Genomic DNA, 15252 nt, shown 5'->3' with positions numbered 1-15252 from the left:
CAGGTCAGATTTGGAAGTTTGAACTACATGGCTGACATCCGCGGAGACTTGATCTTTGACGGACCCGAGCCACAACCAAGTGTGCCGCACTGTTACGATGGGCATGTGTGGGTGTTAAAACCGGCGGATCTCGGGTAGGGGGTCCCGAACTGTGCGTCTAGGCCGAATGGTAACAGGAGGCAAGGGACACGAAGTTTTACCCAGGTTCGGGCCCTCTCGATGGAGGTAAAACCCTACGTCCTGCTTGATTAATATTGATGATATGGGTAGTACAAGAGTATATCTACCATGAGATCGAAGAGGCTAAACCCTAGAAGCTAGCCTATGGTATGATTGTTGATGTGTACGTTGTCCTACGGACTAAAACCCTCCGGTTTATATAGACACCGGAGAGGGTTAGGGTTACACAAAGTCGGTTACAATGGTAGGAGATCTTCATATCCGTATCGCCAAGCTTGCCTTCCACGCCATGGAAAGTCCCTTCCGGACACGGGACGGAGTCTTCAATCTTGTATCTTCATAGTCCAGGAGTCCGGCTGAAGGTATAGTCCGGCTATCCGAACACCCCCTAATCCAGGACTCCCTCAGTAGCCCCTGAACCAGGCTTCAATGACGACGAGTCCGGCGCGCAGATTGTCTTCGGCATTGCAAGGTGGGTTCCTCCTCCAAGTACGTCATAGAAGATTACCAATCTAATCTGCTGACGTATTCCATAGCATGACACACCACGGCCAAGCCTTTATCCGAGTCGTTTTATTATCCCACCTCAGCGCGTCATGCGAGGCGCTTTCCTTGGCATGTCTTGTTAAAGCAGAGATCGTGTCCCCTTATCCCGGGATTCTCATCAATACGGGCGTGGGTAACCCAACCGCTTCTAGGACTCCTAGATTATAGGCAAGTCCAAACGGACACGGAGAGGATGCTTGATATTCACCCTCTTTATAAAGGGGACAAGGCTTTTATTTTTCCCTCCTGTGCTCAATCGAACCCTTCCCCTCCCTCAAGCTCAAACGCCCGAAGTTCAGGTCAGGCGCTCCGAACCTTCAGTCATGTCCGGATCTAGCCTTCAAGGCCGATGGATGCCTTCCTCCGTCACGGAAGAAGACATCAAGAAGTTGAGGGAGGCCAGATATCTGACCGCCGAGATTTTGCATCGGCTGCCTCCCCGAGGGCAGGCCGTCCCCACCCCCGAACCCAACGAGAACGTCGTGTTCGTTTCCCACTTCCTCCGAGGTCTAGGCCTTGCCCTGGATCCTTTCGTCAGGGGTTTGATGTTTTACTACGGGCAAGATTTTCATGATCTAGCTCCGGACTCCTTTCTTCATATCACGACATTTATTGTCGTGTGCGAGGCCTTCCTCCGGGTTACCCCTCACTTTGGCCTATGGCTCAAGACCTTTGAAGTGAAGCCAAAGATGGTCGAGGGGATACATGCAGCGTGTGGAGGTGCCTCAATACGCAAGATGACGGGAGCTCCGTGGCCCAAAGGTTCCATCCCAGAGGTGTCTGAATTGTGGCAACAGGAGTGGTTCTACATCACGGCTCCTAGAAGTGCCAAGTGGGCGCCCCCCTATTTTCCGCTCGGGCCCTCCACCACAGCTGATGTCATGGATTAGCAGAGGTCTGAGATGGGGTCCAGTTAAGGACGTGCCTATACTGCAAGGCCGCATTCGAGATCTCTTCAATGGAGATTTCAGTTTGGTTGCGGTAATATAGGTTATGCTGGTTCATCAAGTCCAGCCTTGCAAACGCCGGCCTCTTCGCCTGTGGGAGTTCAATCCCGAGGGACCGCGTGCCATTCAAAATTTTCTCGGCATGACGCACGAGGAGATGTACAAGTCATTCTTCGGACCTCAGGTGGAGTGTCCGGAAATCACCGAGGACGTGGGCCTGAGTAGTAACCGCACCGCCGAACAGGTAAGGCATCTTCCGGCCGAACATACTATCTTTACTTTGTTACGAAGTTATTTCTGAGAGTTTGCTTTTTGACCAAGACTGGCTAACAAAGGCAAAGTTGATTCGGTGTTTGGCCCCCCTCCCTGAGGGTTTGGAAAATCCGGTATTGGAAAAGATGCTCCAGACCGCACCTTGCCCGGAGCCCTTGAAGGAAGATACTGTGGAGGATAATGCGGGCGGACGCGGCCCCCAACACTGCCCATTCTAGCCGAGGGAGCGAGCGTCTCCATGAGGGAAGGCGACCAGAAGAGGAAAAGGACTGCGCCCGGGGATTTGGAAGCCGAAGCTTCCAAACGGGAGAAGAAGTCTCCCACAGAGGGTCCTACCTTGGGAGGCGCTGTTTCCGCACAGTCCGCGGGGGGATCAATTCTCCCATGAGTCGTAAGTGACCCGAAATACTTTTAATAGTACAGATATGCCATCTTTTTCTTCTGAGAAAATAACCATCGCATATATTTTTGCAGTTCGGGCCTTAGCCCATCTCAAATGAGCTCATCTTCGGGGGATCTTCTTCCAGAGATGATGAAGAGCGAAACGCCTCCTCCGGACTCCTCCGCTCCAGAAGCGGGCGACCCTGAAGTGTCGTCGCGAAGGGCCTCTCCGAGTCCGGTGAGGCCAGAAGATAATCCCATTGACCCCCGAAGCTCCCAGTGTCCGGCTCCCGAAGAGAGCAGACAAAAGAGTCCGGCCCCGTCTAGTGTGCGATCGGATGTTCTGAGGGAGTTGGTGGGGCGAGCGGCCATCTCAGATGAACACCGTGTGATGATGAATACGGTGATGGAGAGAATATTGTTCGCCGAAAGCGGATTGCATGAAGCTTTTATGAGTCTACTGACAGGTTTTGAGGTACGTAAAAGAATGTATGATAATCCTGCACATGCTAGGTGTGCCCTGTGTAGATAGTAGCCCCTGAGACTCTGGTTGTTGTCGGAAACAACGACGAACAGAGGATCATATTCCCAGGAAATAACCATACTGCCTCTATGTGCAGGTGATGGAAGCTCCGGTGGCTAGCCGGACTAGTGAGTTTGCCCATTTAGAACGGCAGTTGGATGCGGCAGACGCCGACATCGAGCTTGTTAACAAAAGGCTTGACGAGGCACAGGGTAAGTGTCAATGTCTGGTAAACGCCACATAGGAAGAGCAGCATGATGCCAGTATCTTTAATATGTTGTGACTACAGATGGAGCTGCCACTATTGAAGCCTTGCGGGCAGAACTTGCCCGAGCCAAGGAACAAGCGAGGTTGGGTAATGCGGCTGCTGTGAAGGCGGCCGAAGAGTTGCAAGCCAAGAAGGCCGCGCATGGCGAGACCCGAGACAAGATGGCCAAGATGGCTATAGAATTAAAAGCCGCCGCCGACCGTTGCTGGGTTCTTGAAAAGGAAATCCAAGCGAAGGCATCGGACCTTGAGAAGGCTGCTGCGACGAAAAAGGATCTCCGCTTTGCTATGAGGGCAAAGAAGGAGGAGCTGCGGGAAGCTGGGGATATTGTAGCTGGGAAATCCTTTATGTTGTGGAGGAAATTCGGAGATCCACGGTACGCCCCTCTGGATCGGCTGTGGAGTTCGGAGGATGTGTATATGGATTTGGCGGCGAGCGTTGCCGATGCGGCCAAGTACTTCCAGGGTCAGACGGACCATGGAGTAGACCAGCTTTTTTGGAGACAATTCCATTCTCCCGAGCGTCCACTTTCATTGACTGACCAATTAGCCGAATGGGCCGAACTAAATAGGTTGTCCGGACTCTCTATGAGGTCTGTTGTGGATCAGCTATGGCCGGGAAGGTCAAAACCGAACAGCTATTTCAGCTTGGTGCAGCAGGTCCTTGACGTGGTGCCGCGCATTAATGCGATGAGGAGGTCGGCGTGCATAGAGGGCGCACGGATGTCCTTTGCCCGTGTTAAGGCATATTGGGCGGAGATGGATGCTACCAATGTTGCAGCGCGGGATTCGGCTATAGGTCGAAAGGCTGCCGAGCACTACTTTGAAGAAGTTCTTGAGGGTGCCCGTTTGATAGAGACGCATTGCTCAAAAAATATCATGTTTGAGTGATATGTAATCTCATTGTAAGCGAAATGCTTTTATAAATTTTTATAAGGCTATTTTTATACTTTTGCCTGAAAGTAATATGATGCCTCCTGGGCGGCCGTTTATGTATACATGTGTATAACCTGGAAGATTGCAGCCGTCGGCTTCAACCCTCACGCATATAATGTGGAGGTGCTCGCAAAAACACGCATTCACACTTAACCCAACGTCTTGGTCCTATTAAGGAGGTGATAGCAGAGCGAGCGAGGCAACCGGACTATAATGCTTTAGCACTTTCACTTAGCCATAGGAGTTTGACAGTGGGGCTACTAGATAGCCCCTGGTGGCTCCGCACTCTCCCGATCTCGGGGTGCGTACATGCCTGGCCGGGAAACGGCCCTTCGTTAAAGCGGAGGAATTCTAACATTCCCGAAGTTCATCGAGTGGTTGACCAGTCTCACGCTATATCATGACAGTCAGTTTTTGGCTTTCTCTACTGAGGTGCTCGTCCGGATGAACCAGGGCACAATCGCAGTAGTTCTCCTGGTGCTACCTTAGCCGGCAAGGCGGAACGTAAGGCACCAAAACACAGGATCCGGGCAAACCCAACATTTGACCAAAGACAATGATTCGGAGCTGATGCATATAGGGCCAAACTCGCGACGCCGAACACTCCCTAAGGTATTCGATCTTTGTGGTAGGGCCTAAATAGTGGCCTTTGTAAGAAGCCCCGTGTGTCCAGGTACGTGCATTGTTCTGGCGTGGCCACATGCCAAGACGTCAGCATCCTTCTCAACGGTGGATACGTATCAACAAGAGACAGTAAAAAAGGTTTACATGGGGTCTTAATCTAAAAAGAATCCTTGGAGCGGGTCCCTGCTACACGTCTGCGCTTGTGTCTCCGTTGTGCCATATCCTGGACGGGTGTAGCACGATGATCGTCTATAAAAGAGAGGAAGTTAAGTGAAAAAGTTGTCGTGCAAAAGGATAGTTTTTAAAGAAACCATGTATAATTCAAGATGATAAGAAATTGCCACTTGTCTGCGCGCGTTGAGCCCCTTGTATTGACAAATAGGGGTGTGACCACTTATTTCCGTATAAATAGCAACGCCGGACTTGATTAGTTGTAGCTGAGGTCTTGACGACCTATTGGGTGCTTTCGCTTGTCCGGGCGCCTTTAGTGTGCGGCGGCCGAGGCAGCCTCACTCTCTTCGGCCCGCAGAGATCGCTTGATATTTCCGTGCACTGTAATGATGCCATGTGGACCGGGCATCTTGAGTTTGAGGGAGGCGTAGTGTGGTATTGCATTAAAGCAAGTGAAAGCTTCGCGTCCGAGCAGTGCTTGATAGCCACTTTGAAATGGAGCGATATGGAAAGTTAAATGCTCGCGAAGGAAGTTATCGGGGGAGCCAAATGTAACTTGTAGTAGGAGGGAGCCCGTACAACGAGCCCCTGGGCCTGGCGTTACTCCTTTAAAGGTAGTATTGCTATGGCAAATTTGTGTTTGGTCTAACCCCATCCCGCGGATTGCGTCCTGATATATTAGGTTTAGGCTACTGCCGCTGTCCATCAAGACCCTTGTGAAGTGATATCCGCCAATTACTGGGTCTAATACCAGGGCAGCCCATCCTGCGTGTCGGATACTTGCTGAGTAATCGCGATGGTCGAAAGTGATCAGTTGAGATGACCAGTGGCAGGACTTCGTGGTGACAGGCACTTGTGTATACTTTCCTGGGAGTGCCGCATTGTTTTTTCCCTTGATTACGTGTAACACGTTTACTGTTTTGACTTTTGGTGGAAATTGCTTTTGTTCCCCCGTGTCTTGCTTGGGGGGCTCGTCCTCGTCTTCACTTGGTGTATCCTCCCCCTTGTGTACGGCGTTGAGCTTGCCGGACTGCTTGAAGACCCAACATTCTCTGTGGGTATGATTAGTAGGTTTACCAGGGGTACTATGTATCTGACATACTTGGTCCAGAATTTTGTTGAGGCTGGACAATTCATCCCTGGTGCCCTTAGGGGGCGGCTTTTGTCCTGGCCGAGAGCTTTTGAATCCAGCATTTACTCCCGTGCCCTTCGTGCTGTCTTCTTTATTCCGGCGTTTGTTATTGCTGTTGCGCCGTGATTTCCCGTTTCCATCTCTAACTTCAGATGTACTAGGGTCGCTGGTGCTGCATCTGGCTAGCCAGTTGTCCTCTCCGGCGCAAAAGCGGGTCATGAGGTTTGTTAATGCGGCCATCGTTCTCGGCTTATTTTGGCCGAGGTGTCTGGCGAGCCATTCGTCACGGACGCTATGCTTGAAAGCTGCTAAGGCTTCAGCGTCCGGACAGTCGACAATCTGGTTCTTTTTAGTAAGAAACCTGTTCCAAAGCTTTCGGGCTGACTCTCCGGGCTGTTGAGTTATATGACTCAAATCGTCCGCATCAAGAGGTCGGACATAAGTCCCTTGAAAATTTGCCCGAAAGGCGTCTTCGAGCTCTTCCCAACTTCTAATGGAGCTTTCGGGGAGGCCTTTGATCCAGTGACGAGCTGGCCCTTTGAGCTTGAGGGGTAGGTACTTGATGGCGTGGAGATCATCTCCTCGAGCCATATGGATATGAAGGATGTAGTCCTCAATCCAGACCCCAGGGTCTGTTGTTCCGTCGTATGCCTCTATGTTTACGGGCTTGAATCCCTCTAGAAATTCGTGGTCCAGTACCTCATCGGTGAAACATAGGGGGTGTGCAGCACCCCTGTAGCTGGGTGTACCGCGTTGTTCGGATGTTTGTTGTGTTGCATTGTATGCTGGGGCGCGCTTGCGTGGTCCATAGATGGATCTTGTTGCACCGTTCTTTGGGTGCGAGCCCTTGCATTGGTTGCGTGTTGTAAGGTGAGCGGCGTTGTATGCCGCTCTGTGTTGGTAGAGGGGTCGTCTATCCGACCAGGTGGCTGCTTTGATATTTGGTTGTGGGGGGTCTGAGGCCTCCTCATCGAATTCGGGTAGCAGCTTCCACTTTGGGTAGCTCTTGTAGGGGCGATTGTCGCCGTACCTTGCTGTTGTGTTGAGTATTTTACTCCATCTGATTTGGAGTGTGTCTTGCGCGGCCTTGAGCCTTTGCTTCTGCTTTTTCAGACTCCTCGCGGTGGCAACAAGCCTTTTACGGGCAATCTGCTGCTCCGGGTGCCTGTCCGGCGTTATGTCGTCCGGACCATTATCCTTGATAGGATTTGTTTGTTCGGTTTGATTATCCGGATTGCCATTGTCCGGCAGCGGTTCGCCCTGCTCCAGCGCTGGGTCTGTGTGATCCCTATTTCTGTCGAGGCGGGATTTGGGCGGCGCTTGCGTCGCCGCTCTGACTGCTTTTCAAGGGAACAAGCCTTCGGTGCGTCCTTCCGCTCCTCGTCGTCATCTTTTGGTTCGTCCACCATGTATACGTCATATGACGAGGTGGCGTTCCAGGGCCCAATAGGCACTGGTTCTTCATCGTCTCCTTCATCGGCGTCCATACCGTCGATGTCTTCGGAGTCGAGGTCGAGCATGTCGGTTAAATCATGGACTGTGGCGACAAAGTGAGTGGTGGGTGGGCTTTGAATTTCTTCATCGTCCGTATCCCAATCTCGCTGACCGTAGTCCGGCCAGGGCTCTCTTGATAAAGAGAGAGACTTTAGTGATTTCATAATATCGCCGAAGGGCGAGTGCTGAAAGATGTCCGCGGAAGTAAACTCCATGATCGGCGCCCAATCGGATTCGATCGGCAGAGGCGCAAATGGTTCGCAGTCCGAAGAGGAGTCCGGCTCCTTGGAGTCACGAGTCTCGCAGAGTACGGGGCTGGTGTTCGGCTCAATCGCCGTTGGGGTCGCAGCCCCCGAGGTGGCGTCCAACCACCCATCGTCGATCGGCGCAGTTGGCTCCAAATTAAGGGTCGGAGCCGATGCGGGTGCGGCGTCCAGGGCACTGTTCGGCGGCAGAGCTAGATCATGCTCGTCGTGACAGTGCGGCGCGCTCGGCAGTGGCCCGAACCCGTCGAAGATCAAGTCCCCGCGGATGTCAGCCGTGTAGTTTAAACTTCCAAATTTGACCTGACGGCCAGGGGCGTAGCTTTTGATCTGCTCCAGACGGCCAAGCAAATTGGCCCGCAGTGCAAAGCTGCCGAAGACGAAGATCTGTCCGGGGAGGAAGGTCTCACCCTGGACTGCATCGCTATTGATGATCGTAGGAGCCATCGAGCCTGACGGCGATGACACAGAGGAACTCTCAATGAAAGCACCAATGTCGGTGTCAAAACCGGCGGATCTCGGGTAGGGGGTCCCGAACTGTGCGTCCAGGCCGGATGGTAACAGGAGGCAAGGGACACGAATTTTTACCCAGGTTCGGGCCCTCTCGATGGAGGTAAAACCCTACGTCCTGCTTGATTAATATTGATGATATGGGTAGTACAAGAGTAGATCTACCACGAGATCGAAGAGGCTAAACCCTATAAGCTAGCCTATGGTATGATTGTTGATGTGTACGTTGTCCTACGGACTAAAACCCTCCGGTTTATATAGACATCGGAGAGGGTTAGGGTTACACAAAGTTGGTTACAATGGTAGGAGATCTTCATATCCGTATCGCCAAGCTTTCCCTCCACGCCAAGGAAAGTCCCTTCCGGACACGGGACGGAGTCTTCAATCTTGTATCTTCATAGTCTAGGAGTCCAGCTGAAGGTATAGTCCGGCTATCCAAACACCCCCTAATCCAGGACTCCCTCAGCATGACTTAGCTCTACCGCCGAATAGTGCCCTGGTGGCCGCGCTTGCAACAGTTCCGGCCCTTAGCTCGGAGCCAACTACGCCGATCGAGGGCGGGTGGCTAGACACCGCCTCGGGGGCTGCAGTCTCAACGGCGATCGAGCCGAACACCAGCTTTATCCTCTGTGAAGCCCGTGACTCCAAGGTGCCGGACCCTGCTCCGGACTCAGAACCCTCCGCGCCCCTGCCAATCGAATCCGATTGGGCGCCGATTATGGAATTCACCGCCGGAGATATTTTTCAGCACTCGCCCTTCGGCGACATTCTGAATTCACTAAGGTCTCTCTCTTTGTCAGGAGAGACCTGGCCGGATTATGGACAATAGGATTGGGATGCGGACAATGAAGAAATTCGACGCCCACCCACCACCCACTTTGTAGCCACTGTCGACGATTTAACCGACATGCTTGACTTCGACTCCGAAGACATCGACGGCATGGACGACGATGTAGGAGGCAAACAAGAACCAGCGCCCACAGGGCACTGGACAGCCACCCCATCCTACGATGTATACATGGTGGACACACCCAAAGGAAACGACGAGGACGAACGGGAGGACGCAACGAAGGGTCGTTCCTCCGAAAAGCAGTCAAAGCGGCGGCGTAAGCACCGCTCCAAGCCCCGCCTCGACAGAGACAGCGGTCATACAGACCCAGCCATAGAGCAGGGTGAGCCGGCGATCGATGAACATGGCATCGAGCAACCGTCCGAACAAGGCAACTTGGATAAACAAACCGCACAACCCGTCCCCGGTGAAGATAACAGTCTGGACGACCTCACGCCGAAAAAGTTCCTGGAGCAGAAGAACCTCCACAAAAGGCTCGTCGCCACTGCGCGTAGCCTGAAAAAACAGAAGCGAAATCTCAAAACTGCGGAAGATGCACTCAAAATTAGGTGGAGCAAAGTACTCAGCACCGCAGACAAATACGGCGACAGTCGCCACACAAAAAGCTACCTGAAGCAAAAGCTCCTGCCTGAATTTGTTGAGGAGACCTTAGAACCTCCGCAACCAACAAATAAGGAAGCCACCCGGTCGGATAAACGACCCCATGGTCAATATAGAGAGGCAAGAGGCGCCGCACACAAGCCAGCACGCGACCCACTCAAGGATTCGCATCGAAAAGATGGCCCAGCCAGATCTATCTACGGGCCAAGAAAGCAAGCTTTAGTAAGCAATGCAACACAACAAACATCCGAACACTATGACACACCCAAATACAGGGGTGCCGCACACCCCATATGTTTCACCGATGAGGTGCTGGACCATGAATTTCCAGCGGGATTCAAGCCCGTAAACATAGAGGCGTACGACGGAACGACAGACCTGGAGTCTGGATTGAGGACTATATCCTCCATATCCATATGGCCAGAGGAGATGACCTCCATGCCATAAAATACTTACCCCTCAAGCTCAAAGGGCCAGCCCGACATTGGCTTAAAGGCCTTCCCAAAAACACCATCGAAAGTTGGGAAGAGCTCGAGGATGCTTTTTGGGCAAATTTTCAAGGGACCTATGTCCGGCTTCCGGATGCAGATGATTTAAGTCATATAACTCAACAGCCCGGAGAGTCATCCCGGAAACTCTGGAACATATTTCTTACTAAAAAGAACCAGATAGTCGACTGTCCGGACGCCGAAGCCTTAGCAGCTTTCAAACACAGCGTTCGAGACGAATGGCTCGCCAGACACCTCGGCCAAGAAAAGCCAAGAACAATGGCCGCATTAACAAGCCTCAGGACCCGCTTTTGCATGGGAGAGGACAGCTGGTTGGCAAGATGCAGCACCAGCGACCCAAGTACATCCGAAGTCAGGGACGGAAACGGGAAACCGCGTCGCAGCAAGGACCAGCGCCGGAATAAGGGAAACAACCCAAAGAGCACGGCAGTCAACACCGGATTCAAAAGCTCTCGGCAGGGTCAGAAAAAGCTGCCCCTCAAGGATAACAGGGACGAGCTATCAAGCCTAAATAAAATCTTGGACAAAATATGTCAAATCCACAGCACTCCCGGGAAGCCTGCTAACCATACCCACAGAGAATGTTGGGTCTTCAAGCAATCCGGCAAACTCAACGCCAAACACAAGGGGCTCGATACACCAAGTGAGGACGATGACGAACCCCACAAGCAGAGCACCGGGAAACAAAAAAATTTCCCACAAGAAGTCAAAACAGTAAACTTACTTCACGTGCCAAAAGGGAAAAACAGAGTGGCGCCTATAGAGATACGCGCCATGCGGCCTATCACAAAGGAGTCTTGCCACTGGTTGTTAAAAGCGATCACCTTCGACCATCAGGATTACTCCGGAAGTATCCGGAATGCAGGTTGGACCGCCTTGGTATTAGATCCGATAATCGACGGATTCCACTTTACACAAGTCCTGATGGACGGCGGCAGTGGTCTAAACCTGCTATATCAGGACACAGTCCGCAAAATGGGGATGGACCCAACAAAAATTTGCCATAGCAACACTTCCTTTAAAGGAGTAACGCCAGGCCCGGATGCCCATTGCACGGGTTCTCTCCTGCTAGAAGTAATGTTCGGTTCCCCCGATAACTTCCGCCGCGAAAAGCTAACCTTCCACATCGCCCCATTTTCAAGTGGCTATCAAGCACTACTGGGATGTGAAGCTTTTGCCCGCTTTAACGCAATACCGCATTATGCATCTCTCACGCTTAAGATGCCCGGCCCACGAGGCATCATCTCACTAAAGGGAAACATTGAATGTTCCTCGCGCGCAGAAGACTATATGGCTTCCTTGATAGCCACACATTAAAACAGCTTCACCAACAAAAGCATCTAACGGGTCATTAAGACCACAGACATGGCTAGGTGAGTCGGGAGCAAACTTATAATTGATAAAGGTTTTTTTAGTCGTACACCCCTATACAAGGGGCTCCGCATATGTGAAATAAGCTACAATAAGGCTCAATTTTCCCCATCTTGAATTATACTTTGTTTACTTAGTACAACATATATTTCGCACGGCTATTCTTCTTTCAACTAAGTTCCTCTCTTTTACAGATGAACACCGTGCTACATCCGTCCAGGACATGGCGCAACGGAGACACAGGCGCAGATGTGCAGCAGGGACCCGTCCCAAGGATTCTCTTTAGATTAAGACCCTCCGTAAACCTTTTTCACTGTCTCTTGTTGATGCACATCCCCCGGATTCATAGTATAACCAAGGAGGAGGCTGGCGTCTTGGCATCTGGCCATGTCAGAATTTCGCACGTACCTAGACACCAGGGGCTTATTATCATGGGCATTGCTCAGCCCGTTTTTACAAAGACTGAATACCTTAGGGAGTGTTCGGCGTCGCGAGTTTGGCCTTATATGCATCAGCTCCGAATCATGTCTTTGGTCAAATGTTGGGTTTGCCCGGCTCCTGTGTTTTGCTGCCTTACGTTCCGCTCTATCGGCTAAGGCGGCACCAGGAGAACTACTGCGATTGTGCCCCGGTTCAGCCAGGCGAGCACCTCAGTAGAGAAAGCCGAAAACTGACTGTCATGATATAGCGTGAGACTGGTCAACCACTCGATGACCTATCAGAGTCTTCGGGATTCCTCCGCATTAACGAAGGGCCATTTCCCGGCCAGGCACACACGCGCCCCGAGTTCGGGCGAGCGCGGCGCCACCAGGGGCTATATAGTAGCCCCCCCTGTCAAACTCCTATGGCTAAGTGAAAGTGATAAAGCATTATAGTCTGATTGCCTAGTTCGCTTCGCTATCACCTCCTTCATGGACCAAGACGTTGGATCAAGTGTGAGAATGCGCCTTCTGCGAACACCCCCGCATTATATGAGTGGGGGCTGAAGCCGACGACTGCCATCTTTCAGATTATATACACATATACCTCAACGGACGCACAGGAGGCATTATAATACTTGCAGGCACAAGTATAAAAAGCTTCTACAATTCATCAAAATATTGTTTTACAATAATACACGTTATTCGAACATAATATCCTTTGAGCACTGCGTCTCTATCAAACGAGCGCCTTGTAGAACTTCCTAAAAATAGTGCTCAACAGGTATTCGGCCTCCGTCCGAATTTTGGGATGCAACAGCGGCGACCTCCATCTCCGCCCAGTATGTCTTGACACGGGCAAGGGCCATCCGCGCACCCTCTATGCATGCTGACCTCTTCATCGCATTGATATGCGGCACTGCACCAAGGAACTGCTGCACCAAGCTAAAATAACTGTTCGGCTTTGGCCTTTCCGACCACAGATGATTAACGACATCCTTCATGGCGAGTCCGGACAACCTATTCAGTTCGGCCCATTCGGCCAAACGATCGGTCAACGGAAGCGGACGCTCCGGATTGTTGAACTCTGACCAGAAGAGCTTCTCCACTTCGCTATCTTTCTGATCTCGGAAATGTTCGGCCGCATCAGCGGCACTCGCAGCTAAATCCAGATATGCGTCCGCCGAACTCCACATCCGGTCCAACGGAGCGTATTTAGGATCTCCGAACTTCATCCGCGGCATAAAGGGCTTTCCAGCCGCGATATCTCCGGCCTGACGCAGCTCCTCCTTCATCGCTCTCATTGCAGAACGAGCATCCTTGGCCGCTGTAGTGGCCTTCTCCAGGTCTGTCCGCTCCGCCCGATCTTCTTTTTCAAGAAGCTTGCAGCGGTCAGCAGCATTCTTTAACTTCACAGCCATTTTGGCCATTTCCTTCTTGCTCCGGCAGTGAGTAGCCTGTTCGGCTTTTAGCTCTTCAATTGCCTTTACGGCAGCCGCATCACTTCTCCTGGCTTGTTCCTTGGCTCGGGAAAGTTCCGCCTGAAGGTTCTCCATGGCAGCGGTCCCATCTGCATCAAGCACACACGCTGTAAGATACTGGCATCAAGCTCCTCTTACCAGGTGTCTCCGGAGAAATTACATACCTTATGCCTCGTCAAGCCGCTTGTTGACAAACGCGATGTCGGCATCTGCCACGTCAAGTTGCCGCGTTAGCTCAGCAAATTCATGAGTCCGGCTGGCCACCGGACACTTCGCCACCTACATAGGAAGGCGGCAAAATTACACCTGGGAATATGATCCTCTGCGTGTTGTCGTCTTCGACAACACACAGAGTCTCAGGGGCTACTATCTACACAGGGCGCATCTTATATGCGGAACTGTCAAAAGGTACATCACCTCGCGTACCTCAAAACCTGTCAGTAAACTCTTGACGGCCTCGTGCAACCCGCTTTCAGCGGATGAAATCCTTTCAATTACCGTACCCATCAACGTACGGTGTTTCTCTGAGATAGACGCTCACCCTAACAGATCCTTCAGTTCATCCAACCGAGCACCAGGCGATGCCGGACTCGTTCGATGGCCTTTTTCAAAGACCGGACACGGATGGCCTTGGGGGGCCATATGGCTGCCTTCCGGCCCTGCCGGATTCGGAGAACTCCTCCGCGAAGATACCTCATGATCGCCCGCCTCGTAAGACGGTATGGCAGGGGGAGGCGTTCCGCTCTCCATCATCTCCGGAAGAAGATCCCCCCCAAGATGAGCTCTGCTGAGAAGGGCTGTGATCCGAACTACAAGGTAAAATTTCGGTTATCTTCCTCAGAAATAAAACAAGGATTTCTCTCATTTTAAACCTCCCCTGTCCACTTATGGCTCGGTGGAGGGCTGATCCCCTTGAGGGCATAGTACGATCGAGGTATCCCCCGGCACAAGACCCTCTGGCGAAGATTTCTTCCCCCGCTTTGAGACCATGGACTCCGGGTCTTCAGAGGCAGTCCTCTTCCTCCCCTGAGTAGAGGAATTTTTGATTCCTCCTTTCCAGACAGCCTCCTTCGGGGAGGCAGCAGCTTCTTTGTCCCCCCCCCCTTCGCTTTCTTCCGAAGGCACGATCTCCAGCATCCTGGTTAACACGGGATCCGACGAGGTCTCAGGAAGGGGAGCCGGACACCTGATTAACTTCGCCTTCGCTACCCACTCCTGTTTCAAAGACAACTCTTTTAAGGGTGATGTTGTGATAAATGAATGGATGGTGTGTCCGGGCACAGGGCTACTTACTTGAGTATCCGGACGATTGCAGCTCAGACCTGCGTCCTCCGTAGAATCCAGACACACTACTTGTGGTCCGAAGAACAATTTGTACATCTCCACGGGCGTCATGCCAAGAAAATGTTGGAGAACTCGTGGTCCCTCCGGATTGAACTCCCACATGCGGAGGGGGCGATGTTTGAAGGGCAGAACTCGGCGAATTAACATAACCTGTGTCACCACGACCAGACTGATGTCTCTTTCTAGGAGATCTCGGATGCGGCCCTGCAACAGGGGCACGTCCTTTGCCGACCCCCAGTCCAGCCCCTTAATGACCCATGACGCCAGTCGTGGCAGGGGACCCGAGCGGAAAGTAGGCGGCGCCACCCACTTGGTGCCCCTGGGAGCTATGATATAAAACCACTCTTGTTGCCATAAGTTGAACTCCTCTTGAAAAGAGCCCTCGGGCCATGGAGCGTCAGCATTCTTTCTTACAACAGCGCCTCCGCACT

The sequence above is a fragment of the Triticum urartu genome, chromosome 1A (genome assembly GCF_056163025.1).
Source record: "Triticum urartu cultivar PI428250 chromosome 1A, HENAU_Tu73, whole genome shotgun sequence".
Taxonomy (NCBI): domain Eukaryota; kingdom Viridiplantae; phylum Streptophyta; class Magnoliopsida; order Poales; family Poaceae; genus Triticum; species Triticum urartu.
This window is presented reverse-complemented; position numbering follows the sequence as displayed.